The 26,566-nt window shown below is 36.3% G+C and overlaps 1 protein-coding gene across 2 annotated transcripts in view; it reads left to right on the top strand.

Annotated features, from left to right (window-relative positions):
• LOC128886057 (uncharacterized) overlaps positions 1 to 26,566 on the top strand; it is a 346,337-nt gene that overhangs the window by 118,514 nt on the left and 201,257 nt on the right. For both annotated transcript variants that reach the window (XM_054140597.1, XM_054140598.1), the window contains exon 3: positions 3,682 to 3,722. The gene's annotated coding sequence lies outside the window, so the exon portion shown is untranslated. The remainder of the gene's footprint in view (positions 1 to 3,681; positions 3,723 to 26,566) is intronic.

The raw sequence follows: 26,566 nt of genomic DNA, 5'->3' as shown, positions 1-26,566 counted from the left end.
ATTTTTTACTGATATTTATATTTATTTAAGTATGTTATAAACTATTGTCACACATAATGTTTGTTGTGCTCCTAATAATCACAAAAATATTACAAAACAATTACAGTGCACTTTAATCGTGGCACAGCTTCGTACCTTAAAATTAATAATGATTTCTCTAGCTCCTAAGATTTCAATAGCTTCGCTCAATAAACGTTAATAAACATTTCAATCCTGTACCATTTTGATTCTCTTCATCGATAAATATTAAAGAATGAAAGTCTCTTCTGAAAAAATATAAATATGTAGAAAGATAAATTATTCTTGTAGAAAAAGAATGAGAAAGAAAAATGTGAAGATTAAATATATTATTAAAATACAATAAAAATTACTAACTCTGTACAAAAGAATAGCCGTTGGGCATATTAATAATTACTGCGGTCAAGGTTGATTAATGCTCATTTAAAATACATACATTTATCTATGCTTATATTAAGCTACTCTGTTCTTTGGTTTAGATATATTCCAACTATTTACTTTTTACTTTTAATGGATGTTCGACTAACACCACTCTACCCATTTGAAATTATAATTATAAAGACTCTGGAATTAATGAAATTACTAAAAATTTATTTTCACCATTTGAGATCTATTTGTTTTCTTGCATCGGAGAAAAAACAACATCGAATGACTAACAAATGACTAACAAATGACTAACAAATTTTGGCATATAACGAATTACGTGTAGAAAAACAAGCAGTCCAAACACGTTAGAACGATGTCATAAAGTATTCAAAAGAAGACCAACCTGTGTTCTAGATATCGTTGACTCCGTTGTTTGACTTATCGCAGAACAATCACTGAATCGTCGGTATTATTCTGACGCGATCGCTGCGGGTGAAAAAACAAATTGCTAGGCACGAAATTGATTTCCCGCCATTGAATTGCTCTGGCCTACAGTTCAGTTGAAATCTTTCGGCTATGGGTATATGTTTGTAATTGAAATGCAACTGATGGACCCATGAAAAAAAAAGATACCATGAATGAAAGCTATCTTAACCGCGGGGCATCCTTCCGATTTTTCAACTAAAATCGATGCTCGAAGTTCGAATGTCAATCACTCGTTTGCGTTTGTCGTTATGGTGACAGTTATACTTTCGAATATCCAGGGGTGATTTTTAATTTGTGCTGTAGACGTTTTTTTTTTTTTTTCGCAGAATAGTTTAGAATTGGACGCGTTATAGCGATGGGTTTTCCGAAAGGGGCTTTTTTAATAACAGAAACGACTGTTGATATAGTTGTGATGGTTATAGACACCATTATTATTCCATACCATTTGTGTTTCATCAAAAAACAAAATCCTGAAGCTCTTTTTGGGAGAATCTTTATCTTTAAGCGGCGATTAACATCTGATTTCGTTTGTTAATACATTCATAACATCAGAAGGTCCAAGTATACATTTACGTACGAAACTTTGTGATTAAACAATATATATCCATAAATGTTTAATTTATTTCGAATCACTCATCAATTCAGGACCACAAAACTCAATTTTTGTGATATTCAGGGGCTTACATAAATTCCCTTCAAGAATAATTTCCTAAGGAACTTGAATTATTCTTATATAAATAATATCAATTTTATTCTTTCTTTCCTATATTAGAAAATATCATAGAAAATATCAATCGACGTCTCTCGTAGTGGCTCAAAAATATCTCTGTAAATAGTTCCAGGAACAACTTCACATTTTAACTCGTGTAAATATTTAACCAGCAATATTATTTTTTAATCAAACAGAAATCCACTTATGGTAGACGTTCGCGAATTTAAAATTCATGCATCGAGGATCCTCATCCTCTTACCGGTCACGTGTGTAGACATATCGAATAGTCAACGTCCTGAACGTTTCGAGTTTCAGCACTGAAAAAAAAGTGCATAATGTTTTAGTATCGTGCAATCTACCGGCAATTTACACACATTGAAGAGGAAAACCATAGAGATGCACATACGCGGTTAAAAGTATCGATATACCGAGTGTATCCGACCATTGAAGCAGCGTTAGGGCCACTCATGGAAAAATAAAGTGAAACTGTAAAGTTAAAAGTTTACGCAATGTCTTAAGCCGTAACACTTACGATCTATATGGTAATACGCGGCCTGAATGGTCTCGAAGTGTGCGTGCGAACCGCGGGAAAATGTTTATGCTAAATGCACTTGTCTACTTTCATTGCAGCGCAGCGTACGTGGCGAGCGAAGAGAGTAGCTACAAATAGCGTTGGCGATGAGTAATCTTTCTATGGTTAAATTCCTGTCGTGACGATCCTTGTACTATTTACGATAGTATCGCGAGTAGTTCGAACGCTATTTCGATTACAGTGTTGTACAGAATTGGGGCACGATTATTTGTTTATTTTGTGTGTCTAACTTTGAAGAAGGTATAGTGGTTGTGCTGGTTTTAATCTTACTTTGCAATAGTAAAAGATGCAATATAATATCACAATAGGACATTACAATTTACAGCATAATATAACAAATATAAATAATAATATATGTTTTACAACAGTAGCAATATTAATCCGTGTTAACTTCATGATCCCTTTGCAAGTAGAATCGGCAGATTATAGGGAGACTTGATCGTAAAGATATATTCGAGTTCGGGAGTAATGGCTTTTTAAAAATTCGTTTCGTATCGAAAACGAGCTCGTATTTCATTTTAAACTTTTGATATATTTTTTAGCGAGAAATAATTTATTTTTCGATTTCATTGAGAGGTACACTTTATACTAAAATTTATATGTAGAATAAATAATTTTCCGAAATTGGGCGTCTAGGGAATTTCATGCGCAACAACGATGCGTTCGTTTCACCATTTTGTTGAAAATATAAATGGAAAATTACAATATTACTGAGTTAAGGTCACGTAAAATTAATAATTATGACACGATGGTGATTTTCCTATGTATACAAAATAGAGTGCTTTAAATTCTAACGTTTTAATTCAAAGTCTTTTAATTTTATGATGTATATATAAACCATCCAATTGTGTCAGTGCTGTTATATTGCAGTAAAACAGGGGAACCTATTTTTTCTATAGAAAGTATACAAGGTGACAAGTAAATACGTGTAATCATAATTTTTAATTTAGCTGTTAATAAATAGAAAGTTATCCGAAATAGGGTTGTTCAAGCTACAAGAAATTTAAAATAATTGCAATATTTCATATTCAACGTAAAACGAGCCTCATTGCTGTAAATTTCCACCAAAAATCTGTGTTTTAAATTGGCATTGTAACATTTTCATATATGTCGAATTAACATATGAAAAATTTCATCCGAAAAATAATAAAGGCTATAATTGTCTGTACTCAAAATCCTGAAGTTTCTTTTGAAAACTCCTGTACCTAGACTCTTTTCCATGTGGCTAGCATGAGAGATGGCTCTCTGTGCAAGCCTCGCGCGATGTTATGTAGCTTATATCTTAAGTCAAGCAATCCTATGGACACGTTCCAAGTTTCGTCGCGATTCCTCTCCAGCGGTTTCCTCGTAGCGTGAAAACAAACAAACGCGAGTGGGTCTTATTTATACAGATAACTGACTATTCCTCTACGTCCCCGCGTACCTACACCCCGCGTCTAATTTTATTCGAGCAATTATCGATGCACTCTCCACGCGTACACAATGTATTTTATGCTTTTTGTTTCAGACACCAGTGAGTACGAGATCGACGAGTCTCCCCGCAGCGACGTGAGTACCCGCCCGTTAACGTAACCGAATTTAATTGATACCGAACCGGCTTGTTTCGCATGTAAATACGAACTGAAGACAGATTATAAATCATGGGACTTTAACATCCCGCTAATGGACGCTTTTACGATCGTTCATTGCCGCAAAGTGCGTCATAAAGAACCTAATGAACGTCATCTGCGCCGGATGCTATCTTTATAAATTTTGCGCCAGGTAGCCTCACACAGTTGTTCCATTTTACCGCGGTCTCGTGTTTCGCTATGTTTAGTCACCTCGTGTTTTCCTCGCGCTCTATCAGCGCGGCGAAATTTTGTGACAAGCAATCCGCAGTCGCGCGACAAACCGACAATAACGCTGGGCGAATCAGTTGTAACGACGTTCGGTCCGAAAATGAACGTTGATTTCCGAGTTTTCGTTTCATCAGACGCTAGCGGTGTCAAACTACGCGGTAAATGGGCCATTTGGGAAACGAGCAATTTTTCGAACGGTAGAAAAACAAAAATGTCGCGCTGGAAAGCATTCTTCATGCGAGAACGCTCGAATAAATATCGTCCCCGTTCGAAACGGTTTCAAGAATGGATAAATAAAAATACTTTCGTTTCGGGGATTACTGAGTTTAAAATGCGCTTTCCGTATATCGCGGTAGGCTTACAATGTTATTTTTCTATCAAACAACTTTACTAGGTTGAATAGTTTTTTTACAACGTGAATTATAGTTTAGCTCCTTATAGGGGTATTTTTGTAGGGCCATGGAGTGAAAATATTTTTGAATATGAAGATTTTTAAAGTGAAAGGGACATTAGGCTCATTAGAAGAAGAATTAGACCACTAATACTTGATAGTTATGATGAACGTTGATGTGTATCATTTCGATTTAATCTAAAGTTTATAAAATTATTTTTAACATTGTTTTTTTTATTTTTCTTACATACAGGCTTGAACTAAATAAAATAAGTAATGCGTAAACACGTATTTATTGCCTTCTACTTTTAAATAATTATATTTCATAACCGTATTCATCATAACATGACAGAATTTATATAACGTAGACAAAATTAGCTTGGTTTACATGTACTTATAAATATAATGATTTTATATAATCAGGTACGAATTAATCGCTTTAGAGGAGGATTTTTTTAACGATTTTAGCCTTCTAGAAATTTTCAGAAGTATTGCCCTTTAATGTGCTGAGAGAGTATGCTAGTGGAGATATCCCCTCATTAGCTAAAGTTGAAATGAAACGTGACATTTAAGATAATTAAGCGACCCTGATTAATGGTCGATGCTGCTTTCCTGTCCGACTTTTCGCGCGTAAGAAGACGTAATTGTTGTCCATGGAACGAACGGAAAATTTCCATACCTACGGAAATGAAAAGCGACGCCCGACTGGATGACCTCCATCGAGTTTTTGTCGTCTATGTTTGGATCTCTTCGACGCTCGCAAAAAGATCGTTAGTGGAATCTAGAAATGGTATACCCATGAGGCTTATCGATTCTAATTTACCGGAAAGTCATTATCTTGTAAAAAACTACCACTTCGCTCCATAATATCGTCTGTGATTCGTGTCAAAGATAACATTTCTCGCTGTGTGAAATATTCATTAATTGTTACGACCCTTGACTCGTTAATTTTGGACAATTAATTTCGACGTTGAGTTTCAAACATGTCGACGAGGTTTCTAATGATGAGTGTTCTTGGCGAGTTTTTGGTTTAATTGTAAGTTTCAAAAATGAATTGTTTAATTATTTCATAGTTTTTATGCGAAGTAGGTAAATACTTTAAGAATATATAAGAATATTGTATTTTAAATGAATCCTGAAATTGTGTTTTAGGCTTTGTGTCTGTTAAATTATTTCTTCATGTAAAAAGATAAAGAACAAGTTTATGTAATATTCGTATGTGAAATTGAATTCTGTTTAAGAGTTACTTAAAGCATTTTTTTCGAAATGCTTCGTAATATAAAAATTCATGACAGAGCCATTAGGGACTCAATCATAGTAGTTTGTGCTTTTGGTATAAGAACACGTTTTGGCAGAGTCAAATTAATCAAACTATAGATCATTTTACGAAACATATGGCCACGTGGACTACCAAACGTACATAAACTTTTACTCATTATACAAGAATACGTACTTATCCTAAAATCTAAACTAATATAAGACCTTTCTACATGCTTTCCTTTTCGCAATTTTTCTTTTTACTGTAAATGCCAAAATATGCTCGATAATTCTTTTTTTCACCGTCCGGTTCGTGTTTCATTCAATTTGCGTCATAAAAATACATTTCAGCATCGTTTCATGAATAGTGATCATTCGAGTACTCGTCGCGATCATCGCGTGGAAACGAGCTGCCGATGAATTGGTCAACGTTCGACCGAGTAAGTTATGTTCAGGTGACCACCCGCGAACGGACGAATATTTACACGGGATTGTTAATGTTTACTGCGTCGCGCGCACACTGCGTCGTTATTGCAGAAATGACGTGAATAATTGGCGGAGTAATGCGCCCGCTGAGCTGCATCCAAATTGTTCGACGATAATAATTCTTGTAAAATGAAATAAAGTCGAAATCGCTTCGCCGGATAAATGTGGAAGTTAAAGTGGTGAGATTTAACACCGTTTAAGGAAAAAGTGAGACCTGATAATTGCTAAAGGGGATACAACCATGGGAAGCAGTCATGGAAGTTGAAAATTTTTATCTAAAAATTTACACTGAAATTTTAGACAATGATAATGTAATGAATTATTTGGTAGTGTATCTGGTTGGTCAAGTTTGGTTAACTTAAAGTGTAATGAATTTACAATATGAATATATTTAACCATATTGTGCAATAAATGTAAGCAACTTTGGTCTTGGACATATTTGTTTGATATTTTTGACAACTCCAATTTCAGAATCGACACAAAACTTGTACTTTCGCAATATTTGATGTTCTTCTTTGATTATTCTGATGCGATTTATGCAAAACCAATCTGAACTACTTTTTACACACTCACACTCGTATAGAACACTTTAAAAGGGGAAATAAAAATTGATCTTATTAAACGTATTATACATTATTACATATTAAATGTATTATTAACATTTAGTATAAGCGTTACACAAAAATATAATAAATTCCTTACACTTCAAATCGACCAAACAATGCACTTGAACAATCACATGCACATTACCAAATACACCATCCACCTACTACACTGAACCGATGTCGATGTATCCTGCAACAGTTGAGACCAAGAAAACCCATCGTTAGTCCAATAGGTCGCCTTAATATTCGACTTGATATGCATCGTTGGAGCGTTACACAAATTGTATATCCTTAATTTTCATGAGCCCTTCTGTCTTTCATCGAGTCGTTTCCGTCATTTTCGATTGTAACGAACCCGGTGGGAAGAGGCTTTTCACCCAGACAGCGACGAAAGATGGATTTACGAGGCCAAAGCATCGAGTGGACCATTAAATCGTAGCTCGAGCAATTACATCGGTCTCCCCGTGTCTGATGATGTTGACTTAAGCCACGCTCTCAACGCGATCGTCAAAGATGCCGTTTATTATTCGCGATGTTCAGAAGCGATACAAGGAAACCGGCCTTTACCTTGCTCGAGTGCTTAAGGAGTCGAACGAGTACTCCGAGATTATTGGACGCGGACGACGAAGGCGTACCGTCGTTATTAGTAGAAACAGAGTCCGCGGCTGGACGCCGGTTGAGACAATGTCTGTCTTATTTGGAATTGAAACGAGTAATTTGAAAGGTTTTAATGATCAGCCGGTGGAAGGGAGGGTTGAAATTGGAGCGTCGTAATTGATTTCCTTTGGTCGTGCTTGCACAAAGACGAAGCTCTCAAGGAAATCCATGATAGGAAGTGAACAAACACGGGGAGGGAAGTGAGTTAAGGGAAATCCTCGCGGGTGTCTTGTTAGGTTCTGAAAGTTCGATCTGCTTGGCGAGGGGGTCCGGACCTACGTTTGTATAACATTTTCTCCTTGACGTTTCTTTCACCGGTGCGTATTGCTACGATTTCATCGGTTGACTTTGGGACCACCCTGTAGCGTTCAAAATTCAAGAGGGTAACTTGTAATGTGTTATACGATGTATTTAGCAACTTTGTGGCAATTGGGGTACCGGTATCGGAATAAGATTTACTTTTCGTCTCTGGATGTGAAGTTTCCTTAGAATATATCACGTTCATCGAATAAATTACCAGTTCAATTTATGAAATCATTTAGAAATTTATACGAAGATAACTGCAGAAATTAAGATGATAACAATTATTTAGTTCCCAAGAATGTATCATTAAAGAAAAGTCGATTCAACAATTTCGAGGCTTGGCTCCAGGTATCTTATTTTCACCTGATACCGTTCTCATATATGCAATAACAGGAAACTAAATCTACTAACAATAATGTTTACACGGTATTAATACTCCAACAGAGTCTCCACACAGATCAAAGTAACATCCCCGTTTCCAAAATTGATATATCAATATCGAAAAGTACAAGCTACCCCTCAAGTTCATCGTAGCAGCCTCGAGCGATTTTCATGCAATAAAAATAACCGATCCGTGGCCCAAGGAGTACCAACCGTAACTTCGGTGCACCCTCGTCCGACCTCGAGGTCCTAGAACTTTATTTTCGATAATTTCCCGTGCCCCCTTCGTCGCCACGAAACGATCCTTCAAGAGAAATCCACTTTCGGGCTCTCTTTTCTTCCGTGGCGTCGGTACACGGTCGCCAGCTCTTGCTGCCTACTCAGCTGCGGTCAGTTTCAGTCGAAAGGAAGTTGTCATCCGAAAGAGTCCCGCAGGAAGGACCTCCATTTTCCACGACGGTGGCAAAGGGTGCGAGCACGGAGTGGTGTGACGCCTGGGGAGGTCTGGAAGCACCCACGGACGCTATTCAGCCGTAACAAAAGGCAATCACCATAGAAGTGGTAGAACTGGGACCAGCCGTCATAAGTTATCGGAATCACGTCGATATTTTGCTGAGAATTTCGACGAGAACGAGTCGCCCCAGGATCCGTTCCACCCCGACACTCCATCCACGCGACTTTAAGGATCCTCGTCCTCAAGGAAGTGATTTCTTGAGTGCCGTGGAGTTATTCATTCAATCGGAGACTCCTCGATGATCGATGCAGTACTTTGGAAAATTTTTAACGGGACCACTTCCAGAGAAGATGGACAATTTCAACTGTTACGTGGTAATCGTCGTTAGTCGTTCGTGATTTTTTAAATCATTAGTGGATCGCGAAGTTCACGAAGTGGTGGCTGTTATTGTTTTGGACTTGTTGAATGGAGTCTTTTTGTTTACTTTAAATTCTGCAAGTTTTGGACTTGGTAGGTGATGAATGACTTCGCCAGTGGATAAGTTTGAAGTCGAGTAGATTTTCTTGTAAGGAAACGAATCGACCTCTGTTTTGTAGAAGACATATTTCCAATGGAAGTGTTTTTACGTATAGATAATATGAAACTATGATTGTTTATTAAAAAATTGTATTTCTCAGTCAGGCCATACCAGGATAATTAATTTTTCCCAAAGTATGAAGCCATAATCACATGGAATATTACAAGGTATCAGAACAATTTTTGGTTAATTTAAACAAGTGCCTTAGTCTAATCGAAATATGTATGACAATTCTTTAGAACCATTTATCAAGAAAATAAAGTCATTCTTCTTAGATCATGATAAACTTAACATTAACCGCAATTTAGGTAATTAACGAGGCATTTATTATTACTTTAATCTATCATATTGGAAAACAGTAGTTCTTCCATCTTTCAACATAAATAAGGTCTGCTTTTGTAAACCATGGTAAATTCAAAATGGAGTTATTTCCAACTGTGTTAAATCGAGACGCTAATCACAAACGAGGATATATAAAATAACGATAAAAATCGAAATGTTTGATCGTCATCGACTATGTATCGATGGTACGATATCACGGGAATATTTTGATATTTTCAGTTCCGAGTTGAAATTCAAACGTTTCCAGGTAGCCGAGAGTCGTGGGAAAATATTTTGTAAAAACATCCCTGGAGATAGAAGCGAATCGGAAAATATGTAGGTAGCAGCTCCGTTCGAATAACGTCGGCTTAATTTTCGAATTCTGTTTTCAAATGGCGGGCCCGTTTAGTTTTCCTCCTGGTCGCTGGCAGCATTCCTTTCTGTGCGTAACAAAATTAAATTCTCCGTCGACGGATTGGTAACCGCCGCATTCTCTTGCGCGTGGAAAAACTAATTGCACCGGCTCGTCTTCAATGAATTTTCCCGGCCATTATTCAGCTGGGAACGTTGCCCTCGAACGAAAAACCGTACGCGGCATGTGTCATTTCGTGTAACCCCTTCTCGAACTGAAGTTGATTGACCATTTTCATGGGTATAAATTTTTAGCCATTCTCCGATCGTGTTGTACAAATTTCATGTTTTTTGGGTGGGATGATAATTTCAAAATCTCGAAGAAACAATTGTATCGGTCAATTGTATTCATTTGGAGAAAAAGATTTGATCTAATTTAGCAGTGGTGATACATTAGATGAGTAGTGATGGAACAAATAGTGTTTGTAATATTTTCTTTCTTCAGGGACACCTTGAAATTGTTGTACAAACGGTCCTATTCTCAATGTTTCTTTCTTTTAACAATACACCTTTTCATCTATTCCTAATGTTATCATTGCATCACTTTAGTTCGAGATGCTTTTAATTACGAAAAGAATACACGTGGCGAAAAATGTTACAATCTGTGAGTGAGAAATTAAAAGGTCGCAAACATGACAGATTTTCGTGCTTGAGGTTATTCAACTTTTGCGGCGTAAAATACAAGACAGGACTGCGAGTATTATCGCAGAGAATAGGACAGTCTTTTGTTGACCAATGACGCGTGAAAGTGGGAGATGTTCCGCAGTTAATCAAGATTAAAGAGATTTATTACATGCTGCTTCAAGAGACTCTAATTACAATTACTGCATTTATTCTTCGAGACTATTACGCTTGAACTGAATTGGAACGAAATCCAATTGAATATTTTAACTTACTTTTTTACTCGCGTGATAATGTCATTCGTGAGGAAAGCTTCGTCGAACAATAAAGCATTAAAACAGTTAGACAATTAGCAACAAGACAATTAGATAATATAATCCTATTTATTTTTCAGCGTTGTAATAACACCAGCGTTTCTATTCCGTCACAACTTCCAAAAAAAAACTATCAAAAACTGGGAGGGTTTGTCAGGACGAGTTTCTAGGATTTCGGAGGATTAAATTTTCGCAGCCAGGTTGCCCATGCGCTGGCAGAAAATAATTGCCTAAACGTCTGGCAGAAAGTTTTGGCCATTACGTTATGAATCTAACGGCGTGTTCGACGTCCCCGCGATCGAGACGAAATTGGACGTCTAAATAAATAAAAATACGTCGGCAGCGAGATGAATTTTCTGTCCAGTTCACTCGCAAAAGGAAGAAGACGCACGGTACACAAACAAAGAGGATGAAAGATAAATTGGAGTAACTTCTGTCACTCGCGACTCGATTAAATATTGCAGAATTTATGCTCAATTTCGGTGTGTGCGTTCCAGAGACGTTTTCACGAATTCACAGAGAGATTGTGATAAAAAGTATGTTGTCTTTTGTTGTCGATACTCATTTATTTAAAGAGAGATCTCTTAAAATCAATTTGTTTGTGGATATGTGACTTTTAAATTACAAAAATGTTGAAAAACATGGAAGTAACAAAAATTGTGCTTTCGGAAATGAAAATTTTGTCCCCTCTATTTTCATATTTTTTATGCTAATTCACAAACCTCTAGAAATATAACAACTTCTAAAACTTTGTTATATATCATCTATAATTTAATAGTACTAAATTTTTGGCTTTGATATAAGGAATGGCCATTTTTAAAGTCGAATAGTAGTAGCAATGAAATATGACGTAGTTCTTTGACCGAACTAATGAACAATTTTATACAAAAATTTGAAAAACAGAATTTCATACCTTTGAGAATGTTCACGGAAATAAATTTTTATCATATTTAAATCCAAGTACAATTGTAATTTTTATTTACAATTATACTTATGTAATGCCCAACTAATAATGTAATAAGTATTTTCTAAAAGTGCTTCACCTGTTTTGAAAATCGACCCATGGAGCAAGTTTTTGGGCAAAACTCGTAATACACGAAGACGTTGTTATTGCACGCGATTGTGTTTATCTTTGGAATACAAAATTTATGTTTGTAAATGGAAAGCCAGCAGCGGTCGACAGATTTGCTCGTTTGAAAAACAACCTACGTCGCGAGTGTAAATTACAAACATGACGCAATTTACGCTGGTATTGATCGCAAAAATTTGATACCGGTGTTCTTTGTCCCTTGGACGTAAAAATCCCTTAAAATGTTACAGGTAGGAAATTGCTTTTGCCAGATTTAATAACAGTCTAGCTTTCGTGAACGGCAGGACAAATAACGCCATGCACTGCATTGGTTTTTACTATACCGTGCTCGCTACTGATTGCGAAAACAGTTCAAAGTTTAGCGCAGAAACGCGATTAACGTTTGCTTCATATCGTTCAGTATTTTTTTGAAGTTCAATCGAATGAAAATTCAGTTCCCCTGTTACTGAGAATGAGTTGCACAACGCTGACAGGTGTAAAATAAAACGAATTTTGAAAATTAAGGATCATACAGAAACATCTATAAAACATTTGTATAATTTAATTAGGGGTTAATGTGTTTTATTAATATTAATTATAATAATTGGGTACCTTAGAATTGCTCTAATAATTTAGAAACATTCTGTGCTACAATATATAATATAATTATTTATACAATTAAATAAAAATATTTAGTAACTCAAGTAACAACAATAATAAGAAAATAAATCTATTCTTTCCAAAAATGTGTACCTCCTTAATGTATTCCAATTTTTGTATCTCACTCAATTTGTCAATCTTCGCAACATAATTGCAACGCTTACTCAAACTCCAGGCTTTCGAATACTATGAACGTCCGATTTCGTTAATGCGAGCCACGAACCGAAGCAGCCAGAAAAGTGGATTTCATTGTACCTCAAAGACAAGCGCGAGAAATTTCGCGTTTAGCCAAAGAAGAAAAGATTTTCGCTTATTCTCTGGGGGTCTTAAGAAAAGCTGCGAACATTTCTAGCCAACTTCCCTGACAAACTTACCGTACCCCTTTTCAAAGGCGCTTCCCTACCGCGTTTCCCTTGATAAAGTTTTACCTTGACCCACCGGGCAGGTCGGGGATGAAGTGCAGTGAGAATGTGCGCAACTGGTTGGCTGACAACTTTCCCGACACGTGAGAATTGCAGATGCTGCCGCGGCTCTTGCTTTTAAATGTCTCTGCGAAGCTGTTAGACGTTGTGCTTGTTTCTTCTTTCCCCGCTGGTCTTTTCTTTCTTTTTCATTTGTTGCCCGAGGTGCTCCTAACGAGTCGTGAACTTGCGAGCGTGAAACGAGCAGCGGCCATCGCGATTCGTTTTGTCTTCGACGCGGCTGCATTGATTTTTCAATAAATATTGCCCAAGGTATTTCTATGCAGTCTTTGTGCAAGCTACTCGAAAGCTGAGGAGTAAATGGTTTCGTTTGATTTTAATATTACATATTGAGGAAAACATGATAGATGAGGTTTAAGGAAACATATTTAGATTTCCTCCTCGGTTTTGAAAATTGAAAATGAATATAGATGAATTAATTTATAAATAGGAGCGGTTAAAATTTCTGTGGCGTTTCATTTCGGTTCCACTAATGGACTCATCAGTGGCCTGATTTATTTATAATTAAATCTTTATTTATAGAATTTTCCTATAAACTCTGTTATTTATAAAATGCCCTCATAAACTAGATTCTTTGTAAAAATTCAATTGTCTTATAAAGGTTTCCTTTAATAACAAAGATTTTAATATTGTTTAATAATTATAGCAGCTAATGATTCTATATATTAGTATATTTATAAAAGAAATACATTCCTCCACTGGAAAAAGAAATATCATTTGAAATTACAAATGCACCGTTGCATTTCCACAAAAAACTAGGTTCACAGGATTTTAGATCTCTTTAAGCCATCTCTGCCTCTACCATCCTCTTCCACCTGCAATAAACAGAAAGCCCTTTGGCTCGAATCAGTTTCTGAAACCGTACACCATGCTGAAGCTTTTAAAGTATCGCATACTTTATTTCCCCGACCAAGTTATTTGGGTCTAACTAGTTTGAGCGCTCCGGACTACTCGCGCATGTCCTCTACCTCGTCTTGATCGCCCCTGATTTTCGATCCACGTGATGAGGTTGGGAGCTGCGTGAGAAGAAAATTGAAAGTTTACCAGGAACTGGGAAAAGTTGGCTGCCGAGGAAGTTGCGGCAAAGGAAATTTTGAAGTTTTGCAATTCTTTACGCGTTTGGGGGAATAGTAAATATGAAAAGTAGTGACGGTGTGTCTGGTGGTCGAGGAAGATTTTCGCGAGAATGCGGTTGAAAAATTCGCTCAGCATTGTAAGTTTTCGTTGGCATCGTTTTTGTAGAGGTGAAAGCTCATAATTAATTTCATTCACCTTCCTTTGTTAAGTGTAACGAACATAAAGTGATAGTCGAAGTTGAGGACATTCGTGCGGATAACCAACAAGTACCAATTTTCATTTATATTTCTAGACAATAACACATTTGTACTTTAATAAGAGGTTTCGGTATTTCTATATACTCTCGTGTTATCTATAACAGTATTTTATGGGATGAGCTTTACTGCCGTCCATAGATATTAGTACACCTGTTACATTTATATTAAATGTAATATTTATTGCAGAATATTATTTTACGTTATTTTTATTTTCTGGGTTTAATTGAAATACATTTTCAGCTGTAAATATTCATCATGGTATATGGTATTATACAGACTAAACCGAAATACTACTATTCATAGCAAGATCATCCCCAAACTAAAGCTTCTACACGTTGCTTCCCAATAGAATCAATTTGACTACACGAGGGTTTCGTGTTCCGCCATTTTCCGTGTACTATATTTTCACAAAAACACATTCGTTCATAATATTTTCGCGATTCTATTGTATGTTTATTTTTCGTTGCATCGCGATGTATACCTAGAATATTCCAATATTTCTTGTCAAAGCAGAAAAATAACGTTTACTGCTTGACATGTTCGAATATACTCAACGTATTGATGAATGGATCAACGTAGATTCATAAATGATGCCTTTGTCGGAAAATAAACGAAAGACAATACAAACATAATATTGAGACAGGTTTCCTAATTATTTATGGCTTTCCAAAAGAATTCACGAAACATATAACAGCAAAATTACATTCCCCATCATTGTTTAAATAATAAGTATTGTTAATAATTAATTTAACTATCGTCAGAAATTAATTTTTAGTTATTTAGAATAAATCATATTATATTTTGCATATGTAAAGTATTATGTAATATCGTTTTTGTATTCCCGTTCAATAGGCGAAAATAACCCAGTTTCTCCGCCGCGTACTAACACTCAAAGCATCGAAATACCACGAAGCGACATCTAAAAACCAATCTTGAACTCGTAAACACGTCAGATTAAGGATTTACTCGTCGCGACGCGCGTGTTTATTTTTCATGATTAAGGCGAAAATGTCGGTAATTGCCGGCAAGCGGTGCCAATAACAGCAATAGTTGGGTCCATTCGATACCGCGTGTAACGTCGCCATACAATTTCACTTGCCAAAATGGATACGCGATTTCGATTGCGTTTCATCGGTTCGTTTCGTAGGCGTGGTCATACTGAAATTTTTATCGGGTTTACCCGGTGGCTCGACGACGGCAAATATAATTTTACACCCGTGCGGAATAGCGACCCGTTCATACCGAACGAAATGAATTTGAAAAAAAAAGTGCTCGTCGTGCCGTTGGAACGCTTTTCAGCCGTGATTCGATGGCGGGGAATCGTTGTTTAAATCGAATAATTTTGTTTGATGGCCACCCGAATTGCAGTCGTTTGTCACTTTTACCGTTCAGAAATGCTTACCCGCGACCGGACGTGGACGAAACTTTTATCTGGATGAAAATTTAGGGCTAAGAATAAGAGGTGTGCAACTCTTGTTGCGTTAACTGTGCAATAAGAATTATCAATCTGATTCATAAACTGAGATTATGTTTTAAAATGAGTGAATATCGAATTCCCTGAATAATTTTTCAATCGAATATCAATTTGTAGATGTACCTTTTCATGACGTTCATACCTGTTATTTTGTATTTAAATAAGATTGTACGGTCCGTTTAAAAGATTTCTTGTTTGTGAAGGTTTTCCTTTTGAGTATATTTTTTTTATTCATTTTTTTATTTTCAAAATTCAACATTGTTAAAACTAAAAAATATGTTTTTTTGTTTTTTATCATCTAGCTTTTCATTAAGTGTTTCTTGTTATTGTATTACACTGCGAATTTTGTACATTCATACCTTTTGCAAATATAAGAAATATATAAAAATATGAGCAAAATATACAAGCTTATCCGAACTGAAAAATATTAATACCATTACTCTAATTTATAAAATATCAGCAAACAATCTGTGCTTGTTTCCACGTTAGGTACGCCATTCATACAGGCACATAAAATCCGCAGTCCAATTATTACAAATTAGATTTGTTTCACCGTCACGAATGATGTTCCCAAAAATGGTAATTGCGTTTCACTCATCGGTTAAAATTCAGAATATCTACAAATTGGATAAAACTGGTGCTCGGTATTTATTTAAAACAGCGAGTAAATAGAATTTAACAAGTGTTGAAAAATCGGTATTCCTTCTAAAGATAGATTACAGTTTCAAATACGAATACTGTGTTACAAATGAAAGTTTAACGAGTCTGGACAACAATAGCAAGGCCAGACAACCAAAGCGCGATTCCATTGCATTTATACCAAGGACCTATTTACGGTTATCTTTACTCGTCGAACAAGTAATTCTGTTACCACTGCAATTGTGTTCTCTAAGGTTTCCGGTCCCCGCGACGAATTTCAAAGCTCGTTCAATTGTATCTTTTAACGAAAACCATCACGCGCTTTCGTCACGGAACGCGTTCCCGCGTCTGCCAAATGCAACGCACGATTTAACCTGCGGGATGCATCGAACGCAGCTGCGTTTCTGTCGAAAGATGACAAGCCAATTAAACGGCGCGTTATATCCTCTGAGCGTGATCATTACGAGCCTCGAAGCGTCATTAGTAACCAAAGCAAAGAACCGTCGAGACACGTATTTGCAATTTCTCGAACGCTCCGAGGTGCATCGGATAACAACTTGCAGATGCATTCTTCCATAGTTGTATAACCTGACGACAGGGACGTCCTAGACACGGGTCCAAGGCACCGGATATTGGGAAATAGTCTTATCTAGATGGAAATTTAGAGCAATCGCTAAAAGCTAAACAATTTTCGATTCGGAATTATTAAGAATTTGAATTATAAAATGAAGTGGAATTATATTTTAATGTTAGTGAATATGGGATCTATATTGCAAATGTATCACCAAGTCAATAATAATTGAATAAAATTGCATGACCTGCTGTAGTCTAAAGAACAATAAATACAATGGTGTTATTACACTTCTTCCTTCTGGATATTATTTTTATTTATCTGTTCGAACCTGAATTATACGTCGTAAAGTTCTTTTTCTTCTCATGAATTTTCTAAACCCTTCCCCATTCGCTGGTTCAGAAAACTCTTCATCAAGTTTATAGTTTCAATTTTGAAATCGCTATTCGTGAAAATAAAGCAACGAAAAAACTGCGACGAGTGCCGCGAGATTTAGGCAGGGATTCGTTGATTTATAGCGTATCGCAACAATGGGCGGCGCGGGAAGACTCGAAATGCTACGATAATTTCTGCCCCGTCATCGGTTTCATAAAGGTAACAAGGAACCCCCACAGGGCTGATTTGTGCTAACAATAGCCAAAGTTTATCAAAACGCGCTGAATGCGGCGCTAGGGTTTCGGAAATTTTGAAACTCCTCTAGCTCTGATTCCGGACGATTCCGGATCCCCATGTTGGCTCATCAGTCACACGTGACTATATAATGTCCATTACACGCGGAACTGGCGAATGGATTAAGCAAATCGGCTCACGACGCGCGTAACATGCACGTACGTTCACCTAGACTCGGTCACCCTGCGTGGACACACGCACGTCTAGTCCGCGCGTACACACACCTGGCCGCGTGTATCGTAGGCCACAGCACCGGTTGCACCTAGTATCGGTTAGAATTTCCCAAGCTACAATAATTTTAGATACCAGTGACCATAAATATCTTTCGGTCGGTTGGTAATTTTAGGCTGCACTCTCTGTAGTCTCCTTGAATACGGCAAACAGAGAATAGCCGCTTTCGAGGGCACGAGTTGCTGCGGACCGCATCTTGCCCTGGGCAACGTTGAAGTTCGAGACGCTACTAACGATTGTCTGCGAGTTCTCGGCGATTTCACGAGATAATTGAAGAGCCTTATCTCTGATGTGTCTGGTGGGCGTCTTTTATTTTTACTGGTTTCAGTGTAATTTTCGTGATTTTTTGAAGACATTTAATATTTGGTAGGTTTATTTGTAGCGATATATTTATGTAAGATTTCGGTAAATTTTCAACTCACCTGGTTGATTTGGTTTAAAGTTACGTACAGTATTGTATGTGAGTGAAATGGATATTATCGGGTTAATTAATTAACCGACTTCGAACAGGAGGGGGTTATTCAAACGCAGCTCATGTGCATTAACCTAATACATATTATATGTATTGTTGACATTGGAGGGTAAATCGATAAATCGTATGCTGATACAATTAATTCTCTATTTCAAGAATTCTTATTAAAAATTTCGATTAAAGCATAATCGAGTTATTTTAGACAGAAATTCAAAATACCATCATACTTAATTATAAAAATTTAGAACGTCGACAAATAACATCTAATTGTAAGGAGAAATTATTGAGAAACTTATAATACTTAAGGTTAATGTACCCTGTTTTTAAAATGATAAATTATATATAAAGAAAGATATTTAAAAGTAGACTAAAAATTATTTAACTTCCTGAACATATATATTTAAAGAAAGAAAAAATCAGTATGTCATCAAATTAAAATACACAGAATATTTGTCCAGTTGGACACAAACATTTGAAAACAAAATAGTTTTGACTGAACATTCTTTAAAATAAAATTTATTCTTTGTAATTCAGTTTAAATTATTAACCAAATAATTCGTTACACAATATTATTCGCCTAATTACTTATCCTACATATATGATTTAATTTCTTTTTACTCAACATTATTCTAATACTGTCTACGTTATTTCTTAAGAGCGCTGCAGCTATCTTGTAGATTATCATTCTATATACACTAGCCGGATATTATTTTTCGGTTATGCAAATAAAACTGTGGCTCCGTCGGGAGCAATATGCGAATTCTCCGCAATGGGGAGGGTGTAGGGTTTTATATCCGTGGAAAGAGTCGAAGAAGTGAATACAGGATGAAAATATGTAGGTCAGAAAGTTTCGCGGGAGCCTTAAACTCGCGAAAGGTTCTCGAGATATTTTCAATGCGTGCTGATTTTCGTCAATTTCCCGCAGCTTCGTCATTTTCTTGTTTCCAAACAATCTAATCGTAAGTGCTTTTATATGATGCAATTTGTGGATCACTTCAAGCAATTTTCTGATAAGAATACTATTCACAGTGTGACAATACTTCATCAAATAAAACGAAGGGGATATATATGAACAAATTTTGAACACATGCAGTTTGAAATATTGTTTACTAAAAATTTCAAACAAGCCTTTGCTCGGTACTAACAAATAAACTTTTTCATTTTAAATTATTAAATAACAGTGATATTAACTATACAACTATAGTAAATATAATGATTAAGATAGCAGTTTCGCAATAATTGACTGTGCTTTATGTTTGTAAAAATAATTATAATACATCAATTCGTTATAAAAAACAATTCCGTAAATTTAAGAGAAACGTTGCTTTTTAATACTTTTTAATAATTCTTTCGTCTACTAACGATGTTCCGTTTAATTAGAACGATAATTGCGCACCAACGAAAGCACATTCGAGGGAAACATCTAAACGAGAAATTCGTGACGTTTAAAACGTCAATTTTCATTAAGATTCGTGCTCGACTCGCATGAATTTAGGGCTCACCGTTTATTGGACACATCGGTGTTACTTAAGGAACGGTGTATTAATAGTTCGACATTCTTCTCTAAACTCGTTGCCGGTTATTGGAAATCGAGAACCAATTTGATGGTATACTTAACCGTTTGAGTGACAAATACTTAACGAGTCAAATAGTTTCGTAACCGGGTGATCTATATTGCTTGTCTTAGTTCGATGAGTCATTTGTTTGCACGATGTGCGAGTAAACAAGATCACACTCTCCCGTATATTAGTTAGTTTATTAGAAGCGTAGCTGGTTCATGATCTCCTTTGAGTCAGAGTGTCGAACAAATTGGCTCGACTAGTAATACCAACAACAATTTCACTTATCGAATTTTCAATTTCACATTTTCAGTTGTTGCTAACTGTTATAACTTAACGAGAATTTCAAATTGCAGTTTTTTCGAATAGAAATAATTCGTTTACAGTTTTACGTTGGTCTGCTTTTTGGTGGGTTCTCGATTTCTTATATTTTTGGCACATTGCACAATTTACCACGGTTCAATGAACTCACGATACAATGCCTATTATTGTTTGGGTCAGGTAAATATTGGTGCGCAAAATGTAGCGATATAGTAAAAATAGGAGATGCAGTGAAATGAAGGGGAAGAATTCATTCGCGTGGATATTCAATAAAACTGAATAAAAATTTTCGCGTGGAAAAAACATTGTATGTGAAAAGGAAACACCTTTCGAGTGCAAACATTTCCATCATGCTTGTAGTACGGGTGACTTCAAAGATATTTACAACGGACCGTGGCGAGGCGGGGGGGGGGGGGATGAACGGAAACGTAAAGCTACATGTAATAGATCAAAAAATAAACAACAATGTTTCAACAAAACATATTTGATTCATTCAATAAATTTAATAATATATTTACACTAACATATCCTGCACAACAAGCCTATTGCGTTCCTAAAACACCAAATATCATTTCCCCTTTTGGAGAACTCTTCATAAAATAAACTAAGAATGCAATAATAACAAATAGAAAGAATCGTTAAATTATCGTTGCTCACAATTAGAAAACTACACCACCGATGTTGAATAGCATGAAATATAATGCGATCAAGTTCCAGAAATAATTACGTACACATTCGGTTGACCCAGTTCTATACTGTGTACGAGCATTGCAAAACACTACCGCAACTATTGGTACATTGCAGAGGGTAAGCTAATTGAATAACAATACCTGGACTATAAATTCCCTCGTTGCTTGGAGCGATCGTCGACGATGCAGCTTTTTGCCAAGAAGTTCAATGGTGTTCAGGATTGTTTCGGTTTTTTGAACTTGAAACTTTGGCTGTAAATACGTTTATGTAAAAAGGTACGGGCGGGCGCTATCGCGCAAACATTCAGTCTCACAGAGACAAATACAGGCTCGTCGAAGGTCGTGCGAAATTTGCAGGTCAACATTTTCGAATTTTCCGTATAATGTGTTTTCTCTGCCCTCGCTAGTACAACGCTCGCGAAACAGTGAGATCGGCCGACCAGCCGCGTATAATTAATTAACATCTGTTTATGCTACGGGCCAGCTTATAAATATTCATGGAGCACTGTCCAAGGTATCCAGTCGATTCAGTCGATATCCCCTGTTTGCTAAAAATTGATTCGATCCGCGCTGCCTGTTTAATTGATATAATGGGGTATGATTAAATCCAGTGGATCAAAGGGCATGGAATTCGTTGAGCTCAGGAAACTCTTATCACATTCCGTTTCTAGTGTGTACAGTATGTACAAAATATTATTTATTGTTGTTTTGGTCTTTAAAATTCATATTCGTAGAGAAGCTTGTGTGAATGTAAGATGAAAATAATAATTCTGGAGTGTCAGTTAATCCATTGGTTGCCAGGCAAATTTAAAGCGTTTTGCTTTGGGTGCCAAGATTCAAAACAGACATATAATCTAGGTTATTATTTTGATAATAAGAAGTGATATTAAATTTGTTGTTTTAAAAAATAATTTAATTTTGTGTATCCTCACATCTTTTGGTCTTATACGAAGATTAGTGGAAGAAGATATCATAGATTACTTATTTGTGGAAGATATTAATAATTCACATTCGAGTAAGTTATCAAGAGTGTGTGGTCCTTGAAGCAGATCGTTTCCAAACAAAACGGAATGGATGCATGAAACATTAAAAAGAAATTCAAAATTAACGATAGTATTTGACGTCTACCATGGCGGTGTCGACTAATTAAATTATTCTTTCCATGTTACTTCGAAATCGAAGTTCAATATCGGAAATCATTAATGGTATTTCCGAGGTAGCCAATTTGCCTTTTTCGAAATATCACTCGGCACGAATTAAATAAAATTGATTGAAATGCAGTAAGTAGAAGATTGCAACGTTAAATGCGGATACTTGACCTCGTCGAGTTGTCATTAAATTTTATTGATGTTAGAAGGTTCACAGACGCAGATGGCAACGAGGCAAATGGAAATGGAATTATATTTCACGAAGTGTTTTACGATTCGGAGTCAATTAAATTGATCAAAATTGTATCTGGCAGCATAATATCCGGTGCCAGGTCCAGTGTTATATTAAACCAAATTGACTTTAACATTATTTAAGGGACTGTTTCGTTTGCAAGTTCATTTTCAAGTTTCTAGCATTTCTAGAATTCTGTATCATCAGGTTATGGTTTATAACTCACAGGTTTCTAAAACACATTTTTAAATTTAAAAAATTTTATATTCAAATTCCATATTCTCATCATTATTGTCACCTGTTGTAATTCTGTTGTTTTTCTAATACATATTCTTAATTTGAGAAAATTAAAAACTTTTAAATGCATCACGAAGAGAATAAAAGATGATATTAAGAAATTAAATCAATCTTAGTATCTTCGTTTATTTTTCGGTGTTAATAACTCAGTCATAAAGCCTCAAACTCAATTTCACCGTGTTTTATTTGTGACATACTTTTGTAATGGAACCACCTCTTAAGGTATTCACCAACGGTATATTAATAAACGATAAATTTATTGTTTTGATTACACAAATTACACAAGTAAAGACTGTCGATCGTTGTTACAGATTGGATATACATCAATTTAGTTGCCAAACGCAAATATAAATTTTCCGCGAACTAATATTACTTCCCTTAATCGAGCCAATGAAATTGTCGAAATTGAATTTGACGTACCTTGTAACAGACCCAGGGGTAGACGAATTCCGCGTCAGTACACGTTAATTGAATCACGCAAACAGCGAAGGATTAATTAGTTGTTACCGAACTCGATTCTCGTATTTGTAGTTCGGTTGCTGCGAATCTATAATACATATATTGGTCGGGAGAGACAACTTTCTCGGCTGCACGTAAATATCAGCCGATGGTTAGCACGTTAAATAGCCATTAGGAAGAGTTGAGGACAATCAAGTCTGTCGAAGATACGTACAAATTTGACTGGACATTCGTACTGTCACTCCTGCTTAGGAATTTTTTTTCCGTTATTCAAATGAGGGCAATGACATACTTCATTATAACTTCTGTATCTCTATTTCTGTGAGCGAGGGGGGTATATGTACATTACACCCCACACATGTGTACATTATAACATATACATTTTTTAAATTGTATATTTGATATTATTTTTAAATGTACATATGTTATTGTACATATACAGACATATTATATTATATTTTATATTACAATAGCAACAAATTTCGGTTATTATTAACTACAGGAGCAGACAAAATTATATAACGGTTCTATAGAAAATTAAGAGTCAAGGTTTCCCCTAAAACTTCCTCTAATCTAATTAAAATTCTAATTATTGTCATTTGTTGCTAATTCGGTTGTTCTTTTTTGTTTCAGGTAAGTCATGGAAATCCAACATAGACGAATCTACAGCTAATTTTTAATGATACTTCCAGTACAGGTATCTATCATATATATTCATTGGTAAAGAGAAGTATTATAGTCTAGCTACAAAATATTTATGAAATTGACCCTTCCAATGAACTGTTTCGGTAGGCCTAGTGTTGAAGGTTAAGTAACAATTCCCAACATTAATTCGCCCACAGATTAGAATCAAGCATAATAATGCCAAAAACCTGAGATAAAGTGTCCTCAGCTGCGCGTACTTGGCAATACACCCTTAAGGGAAACGGTCGATTGTGAACCCAATCCGGCCGCGAGGGCACGGTTAAACCGAAGAAGCAATCGGTTCGATCGGAACGAACCCATCGATTAAGGCCTCGGTTTCGATTCACGTAGCCGCTGCAAAGAGGAATGCGCGATTACGTGGTGACAATTGATCAAAGCACTTCTAAAACTTATTTGTGGCGCGCGGCGCAGCTGTGCGGAAAGCCGGAATGCGGCGCGTGTGCCACGCGGAATGACTCACGGAGAGCGTGCTAAATTCAGACAGGCTGCCAGCATCGCTCCTCTAGCACGGTCACGCAACGCGGAACATTCGTCAAAAAGGGGCGTCTTTGACTCACGTTTTCGCATATTTACCTTCTCCGTTTCTAGCAGTGTCTTCAACAGAGCTTGGAAGCATTATAAAGTTCTGCTCGGAGGTCGAGGAACTTTTTCTGAGGAGGAAAATTAATCCTTTACGCTCGAGACCTTTTTTTCTAGTGTCTACCAGCGACTCGAGAAGAAATTTTTGAGATTTTTGTAAGGCAAGGGGTTTGAATTTCACCATTGTGTCTGATGTGATCTATTTCTTGGGAATTCTATTCATCGCATTGAGTCAGTAATGTCTTAGCTAAGTTGTAATTCCGAATTTTTTTTTAGAAGGATATTACAATTTGTGAATAGGCGTGTTATGGATTATTCTTCAGAACAAATTATAAGAATTTTGTATGACTCCACCTTTTCTCAATTTCACCTCCTCCTTAGACATGCATGTACCGTATTAATTCGAAAGCGTTCTAGCTAGAATTCTGAATTTCGTCGGATTTATCATAACACCTAGTTCAGTGTTGAGAATAGCAGGCACACGTCACTGCACGTGACTGGATGCAGGCGGCTCGTGTTAGTATGTTTGCTTCAATGTGGGGAGACCCCAACACTGCAGTAGTAATTATGACAAATTCGTTATAATTCAGATTTCTGTGATGCTTAACACCCCTTACATTCTGTTGTTTTGTTGGCAAATGTCTAAGCTTGTGCTAAATATACTACTAATCTGGCAGAATGAACAAAAGCATTCATCAATTTCAATGCAACTTACAAGAATGTATTTAAGTTCTTTAAATAGTGCATTATATTAATCTAACGCGTGATCGTAATGCATTTATAGTATTTCTATTTTTAATATTTCATTACCTTCAAAGAAGATGACAATGATCGCTCATATTTTCTTTTTTTCTTTTTTAATCGAGGCATTCAAATCTCAAGGGATTTTTATTCGCTTAACGAAAAAATAAATTTATATGTGATTATATAAAAACTTGTCAGAAGTAGATAAATATCAACATTGAAATCATTAGCATAAGTAGAAATACTTTCAAGAATTCTATCATTCAAACAGTACAAATAATACAAAATAGTGCGTTGTGCGAGACTCGTCGAAATGTTTTCAGGATCGCACGAGATAACCACGAACCGAAGAAAGGACTTGGGATCAGCCTGATTAAATTCACTATAGAAATGTGATTCTGATCGCTCCTCGTTAGCAAGTGATTTATTCACAGGTGATACAATCGGCCAACTGACCTTTTTCAATTTCGGAACGTGGCGACGATAAGCCGTTAGCACGCAAAAAACGGAGTACCAAGAGTGGGGGGCCGCGAGTTGCTCGCAAAACGAAACGTGCGACAAACACCGTCGATCCGAAAAAACTCCAAACGGCCACGAAAGGAGAAGTCCGCTGTGGTAACGGACCGAGTTATTCAGAAACATATTTGTACAGAGGATTCAAAATAGCGTGGGCGAGAAAATGCGTTTCTCGTATTTACTGAATACTCTAAATTCTCGGATTAAACAAGCTTAACAACACCAAATTGCAGCATATGTGCAACGGAACACTATTTTAACCATAGAAAACGTTGACGTTTACAGCGATTCCGAATCGCGCTGTCAGGGCGACGAGAAAACAAAATTTCTTTCGTTATAAAATTCGCGTGTAAAACAAGAGGCGCTCAGCGCATGGTATGCATGTATCGTAGAAAGAGGATTCACAGAAACGAAGACGAAAAGCCGAAAGTACCGTTTTTCCGCGTTTGGTCTGAAAGCTTTGTTCGCCGTGGTTTTTCTCGTTGCGGGAAACACGGAGAAGTATGTCTCCTGGTTGGAAAGCTTGACGCTCCGTTTCGCATTATGAGCGTGGAAAGCAGCGATACAGCATTTCGCCGGGTGATGCTTGAAAATTTTATTTGACGCATCGGGGGAGAACGCAACGCAAAGGGCGCCAACCTCTATGACAATCTTATTGTACAATTTGAGAAAATGTATTATGTGTATGCAAAACATAAGTCGATACGAAACATAAACGTTTAAACTAGGCAAAGTCACATTAATAGATGCTTGTGAATAAATAGCCCTTTTGAAGCATTCTGATTTTATAAAACACTGAATTCTGAAAAATATCAAAACAAAATTTATAAAGTAACAAAACAAAGTTCGTAGAGTTTGTTTCATATAGTATGGAGAACTTATCATTATTGTTAATGATAAAATACACACAAAAAGTGAGAGAAGAA

This window comes from Hylaeus anthracinus, unplaced genomic scaffold, assembly GCF_026225885.1.
Source record: "Hylaeus anthracinus isolate JK02 unplaced genomic scaffold, UHH_iyHylAnth1.0_haploid 11982, whole genome shotgun sequence".
Taxonomy (NCBI): Eukaryota; Metazoa; Arthropoda; class Insecta; order Hymenoptera; family Colletidae; genus Hylaeus; species Hylaeus anthracinus.
Note: the sequence above shows the minus strand (reverse complement) of the source record. Positions and strands in the feature narration are given on the sequence as shown.